The following is an 18,462-nucleotide window of genomic DNA, read 5'->3' as shown; positions in this document are numbered from 1 at the left end:
GCAACAGTAGGGAAAGTGCTGGTTAGCAAAGGGGTAAAAATTACTATTCCCACTCCTCTAAGAGAAACAGTAGGGAAAGTGTTGGATAGCGGAGAGGAAAAAATTACTATTCCCACTCCAACGAGTGCAACAGTAGGGAAAGTGCTGGATAGCGGAGGGGTAAAACTTACTATTCCCACTCCAGTGAGTGCAACAGTAGAGAAAGTGCTGGATAGCAGAGGGGTAAAAATTAATATTCCCACTCCAATGAGTGCAACAGTAGGGAAAGTGTTGGATAGCAGAGTGGTAAAAATTACTATTCCCACACCAAAGAGTGCAACAGTACGGAAAGTGGTAGATAGTGAAGGTGTAATACTTACTATTCCAACTCCAGTGAGTGCAACAGTAGGGAAAGTGTTGAATAGTGGAGACTTAAAAATTACTATTCCCACTCCTGTAGGTGAAACAGTGGGGAAAGTGCTGGATAGTAAGTTATAAAAATTACTATTCCCACTCCAGTTAGTGCAACAGTAGGGAAAGTGCTGGATAGCAGAGGGGTAAAAATTACTATTCCCACTCCAGTGAGTGCAACAGTAGGGAAAGTGCTGGATTGCAGAGAAACAAAAATTACTAATAACATTTAAACCATGGATTTTTTTTAGAAAAAATCATAAAAATAAATAAACAGTATTAAGCAAATATACATTTAAAAATATTAAGCATATAACACGAACACATATTATAATATAAATTACATATAACAAAAAGCTACAAATATTATATAAAAGAAATGAATAAACACATTTTAAAACAATAATTATTTAAAAGGAGCAAATATTAACAAAGAAACTATGTATTTTATTTCCTACCCTATGACACCACACCAATAAAAAACACTTAAAAAGTTGTATTTAAATGTATTAGAATAATTTACATAATTAATACTCAATTAAAAATTATTATTCATAAAAAATACATTTATTGAATACACCTGCTTTAACACTATAATATACACAACACACTCCTAAAACTAATTACACAATCACCATTTTTATTTTTTAATTAATTTAAATTAATTAACAACTAATTATTCATTCATCAATTAAAAATAAATTACTTCCCACCCTTCCCACCTATAAACACCACAACACACACCTAACATTAATTACACAATTACCATAATTAATTAATAATGAATTCATTTAAATTAATTAACTAATTATTAATTCATCAATTAAAAAAATTACTTTCCACTCTTACCACCATTACACATGTAAACATTACAACACACACCTAAAATAACTACACAATTACCATAACTAATTGCTAATTAATTAGTTAGAATGAATTAACAACTAATTATTGAATCATCAATTAAAAATATATTACTTCCCACTCTTCCCACTATTTAGACCTACACATACCACAACACACACCTAAAATTATTGACACTTACCATAATTAATTGCCAAGTAATTAGTTAAAAATGATTAACACATTTTTAACTAATTCAGTAAAAAATACTTTCCACATTTAACACTATAACTTCTCAATTAAAAACATATTAATAAATAAAAAATATTCTAAACATTTAATATAATGAAATTACTTCCCACCATATTCCGCTATAAACCCACAACCCGATACGGTACTAAAAATGAAAAATTCAAATAAAAAATAAATTAATAACTACTAAAGTTTTAACACATACAATAAAAATACAAAAAAAAATTCTTATACAAAAAAACATACATCACATACATATAAAATATATACTAAAATACACAGCAATATTAAAAAAATCAATATTTCTAACAACTATATTTTTGCAAACGATATTAAACACTTTGATATTTTAAACATCGATATTATATACCTCGAGCCAGGTCCTGTCCCCGTGACAAAGGCTCAAGTTTAGCCGATAACAATATTTTCTCTTTTTATTTCTTCAGGAGTGACTCACAGATTTAGACAAGAAGAACAAAGACTTTTGGAGAAGAGTCAGTATATAAGAGCAGAATCGCTACATGATTTGTTTGGTACTGATTCAAATCCTACAGAGGATCCTATTTTGGAAGCAGCGGCAGGAGTTCCTCACTTTATTGCTTCAGGTCCTGATGAATGTGAATGCTTGAAAGAACCAAATGGCTTGCATACTTTCCCAGAATTGGACATGTTGAATCCATTTGGTCCTTTAACTCCTGAAGTAGCCTTCCTATTATTTGGTTATTATATGGTGGTTAAAAAGTCTGTTGATGTTACCTCTCTCTTCTACTGAGATAAATTCCAATTTCCTAGCAGAGGTTCTCCAGACTGCCTCACAGACAGCTGAATCTCTTTTGCCTTTCAATGAAGCTCTGTTAGACTAAGTTCTCTCAGCTGGGATAGACCCTCTACTGACCTTTCAGTGTACTGGAACATCGCCAGAAAATATAGGCCTGCTCCTGGCAAACCAATCTTCTTATCCAGACATCCTTCTCCAGACATCTTTCTCCAGAGAATCTTGTTGATCAGGCATTCTCTCTGGATGTTTTCCCAGCATATTCACCTGATAGGGGGTCAAATCTGTGCAGTTCAACAAACTTTATTCGGTATGTATAAAACAACCATAAAAGTATTCAGAAAAAAATGTAAACACCCAATGTACATCATAATATAACAAATAATCATGCCAAAAGCAAGTATTAAAATTGATGGGGGTCTAAAAACTAGAAGCTGTTGCTAAAAAGATATTCCCAGACAGACGTTTGGCATTAAAACCACTCAGTGCCACTTGTTTGTTAGGCTGTTTTGCTCATGCTACGTTGGATAAGGCCAATCTGATTATTTCCAATCTCCAAGGTCACTTACAAAGTATTATTTCAGAATTAGTCTGTGATGGTTAATCAGCTTCTAAACGTATGGTCCAGTTGGGACTTGCCATGGTTGATTCAATAGCAAGAGCTACGGGTTCCTCGATGTCTCTGAGATACCATGCTTTGCAGAGGACCTCTAGATTCTCTTCTAACACCCAGAGCACATTAATGGAAATCCCATTTGATGGTTCAAGACTCATTGAGGGTAAGGCAAACTCTTCTCTTGAAAAATGTAAGCAGAGCATGTTTATTAGGTCTTCAAACTCCCCAAAATGTTTTTCAATAATTTTGGAAATTCAGAGGATATATATGGGGTTTTGGGTTTCAATAGAGTCATGCCCCTCAAGCGCAACAACAGGTGCAAAATCTTCTCAGCCGGAAGTACAGGGGTCGTGGAAAATTGAGAGGCTGATGAACTCAACAGCCTATCTCTATTTCCTCCTCTTCCTCACTCCCAACCCCCAAAAACACAGCCACTAAAGCATCTTTACTGTGGTCTTGATCGTTCACAAACAAGTGGGGGGAGAGTATTAAATACTCTTCAGGCCTGGAAGGCTATATCATCAGATAGATAGTTCCTTCAGATAGTGGAAAGAAGATATCCCCTGCCTTTACTGCAGTCTATCTCGCCTGATAGCCCAGCCCCCAACTCGGACTTGCAGAAGGATGAGCATCTACTAGAGCACAAGGTTGAGCCACTGTTGGGAAAAGGAGGAGTGGAGTTTGGGCCATGACAGGAAATTGGGCAGTGGTGCTACTCTTGGTACTTTTTGATTCCCAAAAAAGATTGTGGTCTCCGTCTAATCCTAGACATCAGGATCATGAACCTTAATCTCAGCAAAGAGAAGTTCATGATGCTTTACTCTGCTAGGTGCTTTTGGCGCTAGAAGAACAGGACTGGATGCTGTCATTAAACTTGAAAGACTCGTATTACATAAATATCCTGCAGTGCCAGAGGCGGTACCTGTGTTTCCGAGTAAGGTCCACTCACGACCAGTTTGTGTTACTTCCCTTTGGTCTACCTACAGCTCCTTGAGTATTTACAAGGGTGATGGCAATGCTAGTGGCTCATCTCAGAAGAATTGGGATCCCAGTATTTCTTTTTCTAGAAGATTGGCTGCTAAAAGCTCAGTCATTGGAGAGGGTGTCTTGCCATTTGTAGTACACAGCATTCCTGCTGTTCAACAAGGGGTTCTCTAAACAGGCCTATATCTCACCTAGATCCCTCTCAGGGCCTTCTATTCATAGAAGAAGTATTGTGTACACCAGGTCGACCTTTTCTCCACTTGTGTCAATGCCCAATGCCCGCTCTTCTGTGCTCTCCATCATTCGTTGCAAAGAGCCTTCAGGGATGCTTTATAGTTGAAATAGACTTTTCCACTTCACTTTGCTTTTCCTCTAAAATTCAGGATTCTTTTGGTTCTGAGGATTACTTTCCAAGACTGGGGCTAAGTAATCTTCATCGCCTCCTGATTCGATGAAAAAAGTGTGATATGCTGACCTCCAGCACTTCTCACTGTGTTCACCGATCCGTCTTCCTCTCTGGGTAGATCTTCTTTCCCAGTCAGTGGACCATGTGCTCAACCTCAATCTTAAGAACCTACACCTCCATGTCTGGAGATTGAGCTGCAACATTTACCTGCATTCTACTTCCACCTGGGTGTATCTGCAGGTGCAATAAGTGTGCCCCTTAGTGCTCTGATAACACCGTGGATCCCTTGAAAGCCCGTCTTTCAGATATTCTATGCTTTGCTCTTTCATTAGCATGACAAGGCTATAACGTGGGGACGGTCAAAAGTTACGTGATTGCATTGTTAATTTAGGACTAGTTTAGGAATCGTTTAGGACTAACTATTGTGCTTTTGTTAAATTTAGCTTAAACATTCTTGATAGGTTCTCTGTTTGAACTTCTACATATTTGTCATGTATGGTTGTTGGTTTTCACAACACTTTTTTAGTGGCTATTACTTCGGCGAGATGCGTTGGTAAGCTGCAGGTCCACCTTTTTTACATCTGTTTTTCCTGACAAATTGGTCCTACAGACCAGAACTGATTTTCTACCTTAGATTGTGTTCCAGTTTCACCTAGGTCAGTCAATTACCCCTCATTCTTTTTACCCACCACCACACCCTTCCAAGGAGAAAGAAAGACTCCCTAGTCTGCATTCAAAAAGAGTGGTTCGTTATTACATAGATTGAACGAAAGACTTCTGTGTTGACTAAATACTCCATGTGAGCTTCATGGGTAAGCGGAAAGGTAAATGGGTTCAAAAGAGAGCATTATCAAGGTGGATTATTTCATGTATTAAGTCTTGCTATTAGCTAGTGCGAACGGCCAAGGACATATGCCAAACGTTACTGTTTGTATACAGACATTCCCTCTTTCAAGTAATTGAAGGCTTGGTAAACTATTTACATAGGTGAATCTGAGGGTAGAAGTATCCACCTTTGTTAGCGATCTTTTTGTTGGATACTCCATCTGCCTGTAGATTCCCCACCTACCCTTCCAACCTTCCCATCTTGTATCAGGTTAACTGTTTTTTAGAATACTTCCTATGAATAGTTTTCAAGTTCTCACTTGTCATCGTCATTTTCTACAAATTTTCGTTTTTCTTATCCTCCTGCCTTTAGTATGTAGAAATAATGGATGGCAAACTGCCATGGTAGCGCTGTATAGGCACCTTATATACCCAGAGACACCACCCGGAGTAAAGTAGCTGATGTTGACATTGAGTCATCACCCTCTTCTGGCATGGATGAGCTATTGCAGAAATGTTTTCAGTCCAAACTGGTGTCACAGGATATTCACAGTGCTAGGAATCTGCAGGTATATAAAATATCCACCAGAAAGATCATTATCAAAGGTAAGTAACTTTTTCTTCTCAACAACAATCAGTACCTTCTAAGTCGGGCAAGAATTTCCCGAGCATGAGTGTGATGATACTCATAGGTGTCAGAGCATATTAAGACAAAGTTCAGAAATGTAGGGACCCTCACCTACCATAAATTAGAAACAGTGTTCTTCAAACAATCACAACATGCAGAATGTATTCATCATCATGTTGGCACTTATTATTCCAGAGAAGTATTTCAAATTGTCATTATGTGCTGATGTTCAGATTCAAACAACATACAATTGGAAAGACAAGCATGCAAAATTGAATTTAAAATTTCCTACGTATCTGAATGGATACCAAACATTAGTTTCCTCCTGACATAGATATATAACATTCACATTAACAAATCTTGTGTAATTAAATCGATCATTTAATAGTACCATCTGGCGGCATCTAGTGGTTGCTCAGTTTTATTTCAACATGGAATGATTCAAAAGAGTCCACACATGCCCATGGCAATAAGATTCATCCCAGTACAGTCTACGCGCTTCTATCTCATTAAGTAGGACAATAAAGAGGGTTAATTAGGTCTTTCTCGGGTTACCTATTGCTTTTTTATTTTCAGGGGTTGCCTTCCCTGTAGTAGAAATCTGTACTTCTATCTAAAATTTATAATCCATGACAGCCCAAGAGTCTACTAAGGCCAAAAGAGTAACTGGATCTCTTTGATTTCTAAAAAAAACACCTACAAAATTATGATTTTTATCAGTAATTGTCCATCACTCAGGAATGAAGCAACCCATTTCCAGACATCTGTGGGCAGACCCAAACCAAGTGACCCATCTTTCCACAATAAAGACATATTCCTACTTCCTTCCTTCTGTTTTTATCTGCTGTTGTAAGAGATTGTTGAGCTTTTCCAATCTGCATCAGTTCATCTTGGTTGGTCGAGTTTATCTGGATTCTGAGTTATCAGTAATCCGGAAGTGACAGCTATAACCTTACCTTTCGCTAGGCAAGACTTATATTTTGCATTATTTTGAAGTGTTAGGTCTATTAAGCTGTGGAACTAGCAGGCCGATTACCTAGGAGGGCCACTGCGTCCTTAAAATTTTTACTATCACATGGAAAAAAAGGAAGCCAAAACACCATAAATCCGCCTACCTGAAACCTTACAGAACACAATTGATAGGATATCTAACTAAAGGGGAATGGATTTACTTTCCTATCCTATCTAACGTCTAGGAACAAATGGGGTAATATTAGTGAGTAGGGATCCTCGCATTGCCCTTACCTTATATATAGTAATAAAATATTACTTTACGTAAAAAAAACTAGAAATTCACTGAAAAAAACACAGGTTAAAGTAACGTGATAGGCGTAATAAAACTATCTGATTTTTAAAAAAAATCTTAGTCATTTACTGCAAAACCCAAAGGTTAAAGTAGTGTTGGAGTTAGGTGGCTATGTCTGTGACATCATTAATAAAGAAAGCATAGACATTCACTAGCTATAGTTAGCAAACAAATGATAACTTGCGCACCCACATCACTCACAACATATTCTATGTCATAATTTATGACGTCACTGATTACAAATCAGCCTGACCATGTGCCTCATGGGAACAGTCCAGCCCAAACTGCCAAGCCATGTCTTCCCTGGACCGGAAACAAGCTTCCGAGGACCGGTTTCTGGCATTCCAGCCGTCTTCAGCCCGGCTTGCTTGAATTCAGTGGCAAAGTGAGCAAGGGACTCACGTCTGAGCATACCCTGCCATACTTATGGCGGCCAAAAGCGGTACGAAAGGGGGTGGTGATGGACGGAGCATCTGAATCAATCAAACACTCACACCCAGTCAAAAGATCTGGTTTTAATCCATCACCGTTCTTTAGCCCACTCTGCCACCCCAGTTCAGACATAGCTATATGCAAATCAGTCTGACCCTGTGCCTCATGGGAACAGTCCAGCCCAAACTGCCAAGCCATGTCTTCCCTGGGCCGGAAACAAGCTTCCGAGGACTGGTGTCTGGCATTCCAGCCGTCTTCAGCCCAGCTTGGTTGAATCCAGTGACAAAGTGAGCAAAAGACTCACGTCTGAGCATACCCTGTCACACTTATGGCGGCCAAAAGCGGTACAAAAGGGGGTGGTGATGAACGGAGCATCTGAATCAATCAAACACTCACACCCAGTCAAAAGATCTGGGTTTAATCCATCACCGTTCTTTAGCCCACTCTGCAACCCCAGTTCAGACATGGCTATATGCAAATCAGTCTGACCCTGTGCCTCATGGGAACAGTCCAGCCCGAACTGCCAAGCCATGTCTTCCCTGGACCAGAAACAAGCTTCCGAGGACCGGTTTCTGGCATTCCAGCCGTCTTCAGCCCGGCTTGCTTGAATCCAGTGGCAAAGTGAGCAAGGGACTCACGTCTGAGCATACCCTGCCACACTTATGGTGGCCAAAAGCGGTACAAAAGGGGGTGGTGATGGACGGAGCATCTGAATCAATCAAACACTCACACCCAGTCAAAAGATCTGGGTTTAATCCATCACCGTTCTTTAGCCCACTCTGCCACCCCAGTTCAGACAGGGCTATATGCAAATCAGTCTGACCCTGTGCCTCATGGGAACAATCCAGCCCGAACTGCCAAGCCATGTCTTCCCTGGGCCGGAAACAAGCTTCCGAGGACCGGTTTCTGGCATTCCAGCCGTCTTCAGCCCGGCTTGGTTGAATCCAGTGACAAAGTGAGCAAGGGACTCACGTCTGAGCATACCCTGCCACACTTATGGCGGCCAAAAGTGGTACAAAAGGGGGTAGTGATGGACCGAGCATCTGAATCAATCAAACACTCACACCCAGTCAAAAGATCTGGGTTTAATCCATCACCATTCTTTAGCCCACTCTGCCACCCCATTCAGACATGGCTATATGCAAATCAGTCTGACCCTGTGCCTCATGGGAACAGTCCAGCCCGAACTGCCAAGCCATGTCTTCCCTGGACCGGAAACAAGCTTCCGAGGACCGGTTTCCGGCATTCCAGCCGTCTTCAGCCCGGCTTGCTTGAATTCAGTGGCAAAGTGAGCAAGGGACTCACGTCTGAGCATACCCTGCCACACTTATGGTGGCCAAAAGCGGTACAAAAGGGGGTGGTGATGGACGGAGCATCTGAATCAATCAAACACTCGCACCCAGTCAAAAGATCTGGGTTTAATCCATCACCGTTCTTTAGCCCACTCTGCCACCCCAGTTCAGACAGGGCTATATGCAAATCAGTCTGACCCTGTGCCTCATGGGAACAATCCAGCCCGAACTGCCAAGCCATGTCTCCCCTGGGCCGGAAACAAGCTTCCGAGGACCGGTTTCTGGCATTCCAGCCGTCTTCAGCCCGGCTTGGTTGAATCCAGTGACAAAGTGAGCAAGGGACTCACGTCTGAGCATACCCTGCCACACTTATGGCGGCCAAAAGCGGTACAAAAGGGGGTGGTGGTGGACGGAGCATCTGAATCAATCAAACACTCACACCTAGTCAAAAGATCTGGGTTTAATCCATCACCGTTCTTTAGCCCACTCTGCCACCCCAGTTCAGACATGGCTATATGCAAATCAGTCTGACCCTGTGCTTCATGGGAACAGTCCAGCCCGAACTGCCAAGCCATGTCTTCCCTGGACCAGAAACAAGCTTCCGAGGACCGGTTTCTGGCATTCCAGCCGTCTTCAGCCCGGCTTGCTTGAATCCAGTGGCAAAGTGAGCAAGGGACTCACGTCTGAGCATACCCTGCCACACTTATGGCGGCCAAAAGCAGTACAAAAGGGGGTAGTGATGGACCGAGCATCTGAATCAATCAAACACTCACACCCAATCAAAAGATCTGGGTTTAATCCATCACCGTTCTTTAGCCCACTCTGCCACTCCAGTTCAGACATGGCTATATGCAAATCAGTCTGACCCTGTGCCTCATGGGAACAGTTCAGCCCGAACTGCCAAGCCATGTCTTCCCTAGACCGGAAACAAGCTTCTGAGGACCGGTTTCTGGCATTCCAGCCGTCTTCAGCCCGGCTTGCTTGAATCCAGTGGCAAAGTGAGCAAGGGACTCACATCTGAGCATACCCTGCCACACTTATGGCGGCCAAAAGCGGTACAAAAGGGGGTGGTGATGGACGGAGCATCTGAATCAATCAAACACTCACACCCAGTCAAAAGATCTGGGTTTAATCCATCACCGTTCTTTAGCCCACTCTGCCACCCCAGTCCAGACATGGCTATATGCAAATCAGTCTGACCCTGTGCCTCATGGCAACAGTCCAGCCCGAACTGCCAAGGCATGTCTTCCCTGGGCCGAAAACAAGCTTCCGAGGACCGGTTTCTGGCATTCCAGCCGCCTTCAGCCCGGCTTACTTGAATCCAGTGGCAAAGTGAGCAAGGGACTCACGTCTGAGCATACCCTGCCACACTTACGGCGGCCAAAAGTGGTACAAAAGGGGGTAGTGATCGACCGAGCATCTGAATCAATCAAACACTCACACCCAGTCAAAAGATCTGGATTTGATCCATCACCGTTCTTTAGCCCACTCTGCCACCCCAGTTCAGACATGGCTCTATGCAAATCAGTCGGACCCTGTGCCTCATGGGAACAATCCAGCCCGAACTTCCAAGCCATGTCTTCCCTGGGCCGGAAACAAGCTTCCGAGGACCGGTTTCTGGCATTCCAGCCGTCTTCAGCCCGGGTTGGTTGAATCCAGTGACAAAGTGAGCAAGGGACTCACGTCTGAGCATACCCTGCCACACTTATGGCGGCCAAAAGCGGTACAAAAGGGGGTGGTGATGGACGGAGCATCTGAATCAATCAAACACTCACACCCAGTAAAAAGATCTGGGTTTAATCCATCACCGTTCTTTAGCCCACTCTGCCACCCCAGTTCAGACATGGCTATATGCAAATCAGTCTGACCCTGTGCCTCATGGGAACAGTCCAGCCCGAACTGCCAAGCCATGTCTTCCCTGGACCACAAACAAGCTTCCGAGGACCGGTTTCTGGCATTCCAGCCGTCTTCAGCCCGGCTTGCTTGAATCCAGTGGCAAAGTGAGCAAGGGACTCACATCTGAGCATACCCTGCCACACTTATGGCGGCCAAAAGCGGTACAAAAGGAGGTGGTGATGGACGGAGCATCTGAATCAATCAAACACTCACACCCAGTCAAAAGATCTGGGTTTAATCCATCACCGTTCTTTAGCCCACTCTGCCACCCCAGTTCAGACATGGCTATATGCAAATCAGTCGGACCCTGTGCCTCATGGGAACAGTCCAGCCCGAACTGCCAAGCCATGTCTTCCCTACACCGGAAACAAGCTTCCGAGGACCGGTTTCTGGCATTCCAGCCGTCTTCAGCCAGGCTTGCTTGAATTCAGTGGCAAAGTGAGCAAGGGACTCACGTCTGAGCATACCCTGCCACACTTATGGCGGCCAAAAGCGGTACAAAAGGGGGTAGTAATGGACCGAGCATCTGAATCAATCAAACACTCACACCCAGTCAAAAGATCTGGGTTTAATCCATCACCGTTCATTAGCCCACTCTGCCACCCCAGTTCAGACATGGCTATATGCAAATCAGTCTGACCCTGTGCCTCATGGGAACACTCCAGCCCGAACTGCCAAACCATGTCTTCCCTAGACCGGAAACAAGCTTTCGAGGACCGGTTTCTGGCATTCCAGCGGTCTTCAGCCCGGCTTGCTTGAATCCAGTGGCAAAGTGAGCAAGGGACTCACATCTGAGCATACCCTGCCACACTTATGGCGGCCAAAAGCGGTACAAAAGGGGGTGGTGATGGACGGAGCATCTGAATCAATCAAACACTCACACCCAGTCAAAAGATCTGGGTTTAATCCATCACCATTCTTTAGCCCACTCTGCCACCCCAGTTCAGACATGGCTATATGTAAATCAGTCTGACAATGTGCCTCATGGGAACAGTCCAGCCCGAACTGCCAAGCCATGTCTTCCCTAGACCGGAAAACAAGCTTCCGAGGACCGGTTTCTGGCATTCCAGCCGTCTTCAGCCCGGCTTGCTTGAATTCAGTGGCAAATTGAGCAAGGGACTCACGTCTGAGCATACCCTGCCACACTCATGGCGGCCAAAAGTGGTACAAAAGGGAGTGGTGATGGACGGAGCATCTGAATCAATCAAACACTCACACCCAGTCAAAAGATCATGGGTTTAATCCATCACCATTCTTTAGCACAATCTGCCACCCCAGTTCAGACATGGCTATATGCAAATCAGTCTGACCCTGTGCCTCATGGGAACAGTCCAGCCTGAACTGCCTAGCCATGTCTTCCCTGGACCAGAAAACAAGCTTCCGAGGACCGGTTTCTTGCATTCCAGCCGTCTTTAGCCCGGCTTGCTTGAATCCAGTGGCAAAGTGAGCAAGGGACTCACGTCTGAGCATATCCTGCCACACTTATGGCGGCCAAAAGCGGTACAAAAGGGGGTAGTGATGGACCGAGCATCTGAATCAATCAAACACTCACACCCAGTCAAAAGATCTGGGTTTAATCCATCACCATTCTTTAGCCCACTCTGCCATCCCATTCAGACATGGCTATATGCAAATCAGTCTGACCCTGTGCCTCATGGGAACAGTCCAGCCCGAACTGCCAAGCCATGTCTTCCCTGGACCGGAAACAAGCTTCCGAGGACCGGTTTCCGGCATTCCAGCCGTCTTCAGCCCGGCTTGCTTGAATTCAGTGGCAAAGTGAGCAAGGGACTCACGTCTGAGCATACCCTGCCACACTTATGGTGGCCAAAAGCGGTACAAAAGGGGGTGGTGATGGACAGAGCATCTGAATCAATCAAACACTCGCACCCAGTCAAAAGATCTGGGTTTAATCCATCACCGTTCTTTAGCCCACTCTGCCACCCCAGTTCAGACAGGGCTATATGCAAATCAGTCTGACCCTGTGCCTCATGGGAACAATCCAGCCCGAACTGCCAAGCCATGTCTTCCCTAGGCCGGAAACAAGCTTCCGAGGACCGGTTTCTGGCATTCCAGCCGTCTTCAGCCCGGCTTGGTTGAATCCAGTGACAAAGTGAGCAAGGGACTCACGTCTGAGCATACCCTGCCACACTTATGGCGGCCTTAAGCGGTACAAAAGGGGGTGGTGGTGGACGGAGCATCTGAATCAATCAAACACTCACACCTAGTCAAAAGATCTGGGTTTAATTCATCACCGTTCTTTAGCCCACTCTGCCACCCCAGTTCAGACATGGCTATATGCAAATCAGTCTGACCCTGTGCCTCATGGGAACAGTCCAGCCCGAACTGCCAAGCCATGTCTTCCCTGGACCAGAAACAAGCTTCCGAGGACCGGTTTCTGGCATTCCAGCCGTCTTCAGCCCGGCTTGCTTGAATCCAGTGGCAAAGTGAGCAAGGGACTCACGTCTGAGCATACCCTGCCACACTTATGGCGGCCAAAAGCAGTACAAAAGGGGGTAGTGATGGACCGAGCATCTGAATCAATCAAACACTCACACCCAGTCAAAAGATCTGGGTTTAATCCATCACCGTTCTTTAGCCCACTCTGCCACTCCAGTTCAGACATGGCTATATGCAAATCAGTCTGACCCTGTGCCTCATGGGAACAGTTCAGCCCGAACTGCCAAGCCATGTCTTCCCTAGACCGGAAACAAGCTTCCGAGGACCGGTTTCTGGCATTCCAGCCGTTTTCAGCCCGGCTTGCTTGAATCCAGTGGCAAAGTGAGCAAGGGACTCACATCTGAGCATACCCTGCCACACTTATGGCGGCCAAAAGCGGTACAAAAGGGGGTGGTGATGGACGGAGCATCTGAATCAATCAAACACTCACACCCAGTCAAAAGATCTGGGTTTAATCCATCACCGTTCTTTAGCCCACTCTGCCACCCCAGTCCAGACATGGCTATATGCAAATCAGTCTGACCCTGTGCCTCATGGCAACAGTCCAGCCCGAACTGCCAAGGCATGTCTTCCCTGGGCCGAAAACAAGCTTCCGAGGACCGGTTTCTGGCATTCCAGCCGCCTTCAGCCCGGCTTACTTGAATCCAGTGGCAAAGTGAGCAAGGGACTCACGTCTGAGCATACCCTGCCACACTTACGGCAGCCAAAAGTGGTACAAAAGGGGGTAGTGATCGACCGAGCATCTGAATCAATCAAACACTCACACCCAGTCAAAAGATCTGGATTTGATCCATCACCGTTCTTTAGCCCACTCTGCCACCCCAGTTCAGACATGGCTCTATGCAAATCAGTCGGACCCTGTGCCTCATGGGAACAATCCAGCCCGAACTGCCAAGCCATGTCTTCCCTGGGCCGGAAACAAGCTTCTGAGGACCGGTTTCTGGCATTCCAGCCGTCTTCAGCCCGGGTTGGTTGAATCCAGTGACAAAGTGAGCAAGGGACTCACGTCTGAGCATACCCTGCCACACTTATGGCGGCCAAAAGCGGTACAAAAGGGGGTGGTGATGGACGGAGCATCTGAATCAATCAAACACTCACACCCAGTAAAAAGATCTGGGTTTAATCCATCACCGTTCTTTAGCCCACTCTGCCACCCCAGTTCAGACATGGCTATATGCAAATCAGTCTGACCCTGTGCCTCATGGGAACAGTCCAGCCCGAACTGCCAAGCCATGTCTTCCCTGGACCACAAACAAGCTTCCGAGGACCGGTTTCTGGCATTCCAGCCGTCTTCAGCCCGGCTTGCTTGAATCCAGTGGCAAAGTGAGCAAGGGACTCACATCTGAGCATACCCTGCCACACTTATGGCGGCCAAAAGCGGTACAAAAGGAGGTGGTGATGGACGGAGCATCTGAATCAATCAAACACTCACACCCAGTCAAAAGATCTGGGTTTAATCCATCACCGTTCTTTAGCCCACTCTGCCACCCCAGTTCAGACATGGCTATATGCAAATCAGTCGGACCCTGTGCCTCATGGGAACAGTCCCGCCCGAACTGCCAAGCCATGTCTTCCCTAGACCGGAAACAAGCTTCCGAGGACCGGTTTCTGGCATTCCAGCCGTCTTCAGCCCGGCTTGCTTGAATCCAGTGGCAAAGTGAGCAAGGGACTCACGTCTGAGCAGAACCTGCCACACTTATGCGGCCAAAAGCGGTACAAAAGGGGGTGGTGATGGACGGAGCATCTGAATCAATCAAACACTCACACCCAGTCAAAAGATCTGGGTTTAATCCATCACCATTCTTTAGCCCACTCTGCCACCCCAGTTCATACATGGCTATATGTAAATCAGTCTGACAATGTGCCTCATGGGAACAGTCCAGCCCGAACTGCCAAGCCATGTCTTCCCTAGACCGGAAACAAGCTTCCGAGGACCGGTTTCTGGCATTCCAGCCGTCTTCAGCCAGGCTTGCTTGAATTCAGTGGCAAAGTGAGCAAGGGACTCACGTCTGAGCATACCCTGCCACACTTATGGCGGCCAAAAGCGGTACAAAAGGGGGTAGTAATGGACCGAGCATCTGAATCAATCAAACACTCACACCCAGTCAAAAGATCTGGGTTTAATCCATCACCGTTCATTAGCCCACTCTGCCACCCCAGTTCAGACATGGCTATATGCAAATCAGTCTGACCCTGTGCCTCATGGGAACACTCCAGCCCGAACTGCCAAACCATGTCTTCCCTAGACCGGAAACAAGCTTTCGAGGACCGGTTTCTGGCATTCCAGCCGTCTTCAGCCCGGCTTGCTTGAATCCAGTGGCAAAGTGAGCAAGGGACTCACATCTGAGCATACCCTGCCACACTTATGGCGGCCAAAAGCGGTACAAAAGGGGGTGGTGATGGACGGAGCATCTGAATCAATCAAACACTCACACCCAGTCAAAAGATCTGGGTTTAATCCATCACCATTCTTTAGCCCACTCTGCCACCCCAGTTCAGACATGGCTATATGTAAATCAGTCTGACAATGTGCCTCATGGGAACAGTCCAGCCCGAACTGCCAAGCCATGTCTTCCCTAGACCGGAAAACAAGCTTCCGAGGACCGGTTTCTGGCATTCCAGCCGTCTTCAGCCCGGCTTGCTTGAATTCAGTGGCAAAGTGAGCAAGGGACTCACGTCTGAGCATACCCTGCCACACTCATGGCGGCCAAAAGTGGTACAAAAGGGAGTGGTGATGGACGGAGCATCTGAATCAATCAAACACTCACACCCAGTCAAAAGATCTAGGTTTAATCCATCACCATTCTTTAGCCCACTCTGCCACCCCAGTTCAGACATGGCTATATGCAAATCAGTCTGACCCTGTGCCTCATGGGAACAGTCCAGCCTGAACTGCCTAGCCATGTCTTCCCTGGACCAGAAAACAAGCTTCCGAGGACCGGTTTCTTGCATTCCAGCCGTCTTTAGCCCGGCTTGCTTCAATCCAGTGGCAAAGTGAGCAAGGGACTCACGTCTGAGCATACCCTGCCACACTTATGGCGGCCAAAAGCGGTACAAAAGGGGGTAGTGATGGACCGAGCATCTGAATCAATCAAACACTCGCACCCAGTCAAAAGATCTGGGTTTAATCCATCACCGTTCTTTAGCCCACTCTGCCACCCCAGTTCAGACATAGCTATATGCAAATCAGTCTGACCCTGTGCCTCATGGGAACAGTCAGCCCGAACTGCCAAGCCATGTCTTCCCTAGACCGGAAACAAGCTTCCGAGGACCGGTTTCTGGCATTCCAGCCGTCTTCAGCCCGGTTTGCTTGAATCCAGTGGCATAGTGAGCAAGGGACTCACATCTGAGCATACCCTGCCACACTTATGGCGGCCAAAAGCGGTACAAAAGGGGGTGGTGATGGACGGAGCATCTGAATCAATCAAACACCCACACCCAGTCAAAAGGTCTGGGTTTAATCCATCACCGTTCTTTAGCCCACTCTGCCACCCCAGTTCAGACATGGCTATATGCAAATCAGTCTGACCCTGTGCCTCATGGCAACAGTCCAGCCCGAACTGCCAAGCCATGTCTTCCCTGGGCCGAAAACGAGCTTCCCAGGACCGGTTTCTGGCATTTCAGCCGCCTTCAGCCCGGCTTACTGGAATCCAGTGGCAAAGTGAGCAAGGGACTCACGTCTGAGCATACCCTGCCACACTTATGGCGGCCAAAAACATACAAAAGGGGGTAGTGATCGACCGAGCATCTCAATCAATCAAACACTCACACCCAGTCAAAAGATCTGGGTTTAACCATCACCGTTCTTTAGCCCACTCTGCCACCCCAGTTCAGACATGGCTATATGCAAATCAGTCGGACCCTGTGCCTCATGGGAACAGTCCAGCCCGAGCTGCCAAGCCATGTCTTCCCTAGACCGGAAACAAGCTTGCGAGGACCGGTTTCTGGCATTCCAGCCGTCTTCAGCCCGGCTTGCTTGAATCCAGTGGCAAAGTGAGCAAGGGACTCACGTCTGAGCATACCCTGCCACACTTATGGCGGCCGAAAGCGGTACAAAAGGGAGTGGTGATGGACGGAGCATCTTAATCAATCAAACATCCACACCAAGTCAAAAGATCTGGGTTTAATCCATCACCTTTCTTTAGCCCACTCTGCCACCCCAGTTCAGACATGGTTATATGCAAATCAGTCTGACCCTGTGCCTCATGGGAACAGTGCAGCCCGAACTGCCAAGCCATGTCTTCCCTGGGCCGGAAACAAGCTTCCGAGGACCGGTTTCTGGCATTCCAGCCGTCTTCAGCCCGGCTTGGTTGAATCCAGTGACAAAGTGAGCAAGGGACTCACGTCTGAGCATACCCTGCCACACTTATGGCGGCCAAAAGTGGTACAAAAGGGGGTGGTGATGGACGGAGCATCTGAATCAATCAAACACTCACACCCAGTCAAAAGATCTGGGTTTAATCCATCACCGTTCTTTAGCCCACTCTGCCACCCCAGTTCAGACATGGCTATATGCAAATCCGTCTGACCCTTTGCCTCATGGGAACAGTCCAGCCTGAACTGCCTAGCCATGTCTTCCCTGGACCAGAAAACAAGCTTCCGAGGACCGGTTTCTTGCATTCCAGCCGTCTTTAGCCCGGCTTGCTTGAATCCAGTGGCAAAGTGAGCAAGGGACTCACGTCTGAGCATACCCTGCCACACTTATGGCGGCCAAAAGCGGTACAAAAGGGGGTAGTGATGGACCGAGCATCTGAATCAATCAAACACTCGCACCCAGTCAAAAGATCTGGGTTTAATCCATCACCGTTCTTTAGCCCACTCTGCCACCCCAGTTCAGACATGGCTATATGCAAATCAGTCTGACCCTGTGCCTCATGGCAACAGTCCAGCCCGAACTGCGAAGCCATGTCTTCCCTGGGCCGAAAACGAGCTTCCCAGGACCGGTTTCTGGCATTCCAGCCGCCTTCAGCCCGGCTTACTGGAATCCAGTGGCAAAGTGAGCAAGGGACTCACGTCTGAGCATACCCTGCCACACTTATGGCGGCCAAAAACATACAAAAGGGGGTAGTGATCGACCGAGCATCTGAATCAATCAAACACTCACACCCAGTCAAAAGATCTGGGTTTAATCCATCACCGTTCTTTAGCCCACTCTGCCACCCCAGTTCAGACATGGCTATATGCAAATCAGTCGGACCCTGTGCCTCATGGGAACAGTCCAGCCCGAGCTGCCAAGCCATGTCTTCCCTAGACCGGAAACAAGCTTGCGAGGACCGGTTTCTGGCATTCCAGCCGTCTTCAGCCCGGCTTGCTTGAATCCAGTGGCAAAGTGAGCAAGGGACTCACGTCTGAGCATACCC

The sequence above is a fragment of the Lissotriton vulgaris genome, chromosome 5 (assembly GCF_964263255.1).
Source record: "Lissotriton vulgaris chromosome 5, aLisVul1.2, whole genome shotgun sequence".
Lineage (NCBI taxonomy): Eukaryota > Metazoa > Chordata > Amphibia > Caudata > Salamandridae > Lissotriton > Lissotriton vulgaris.
Note: the sequence above shows the minus strand (reverse complement) of the source record.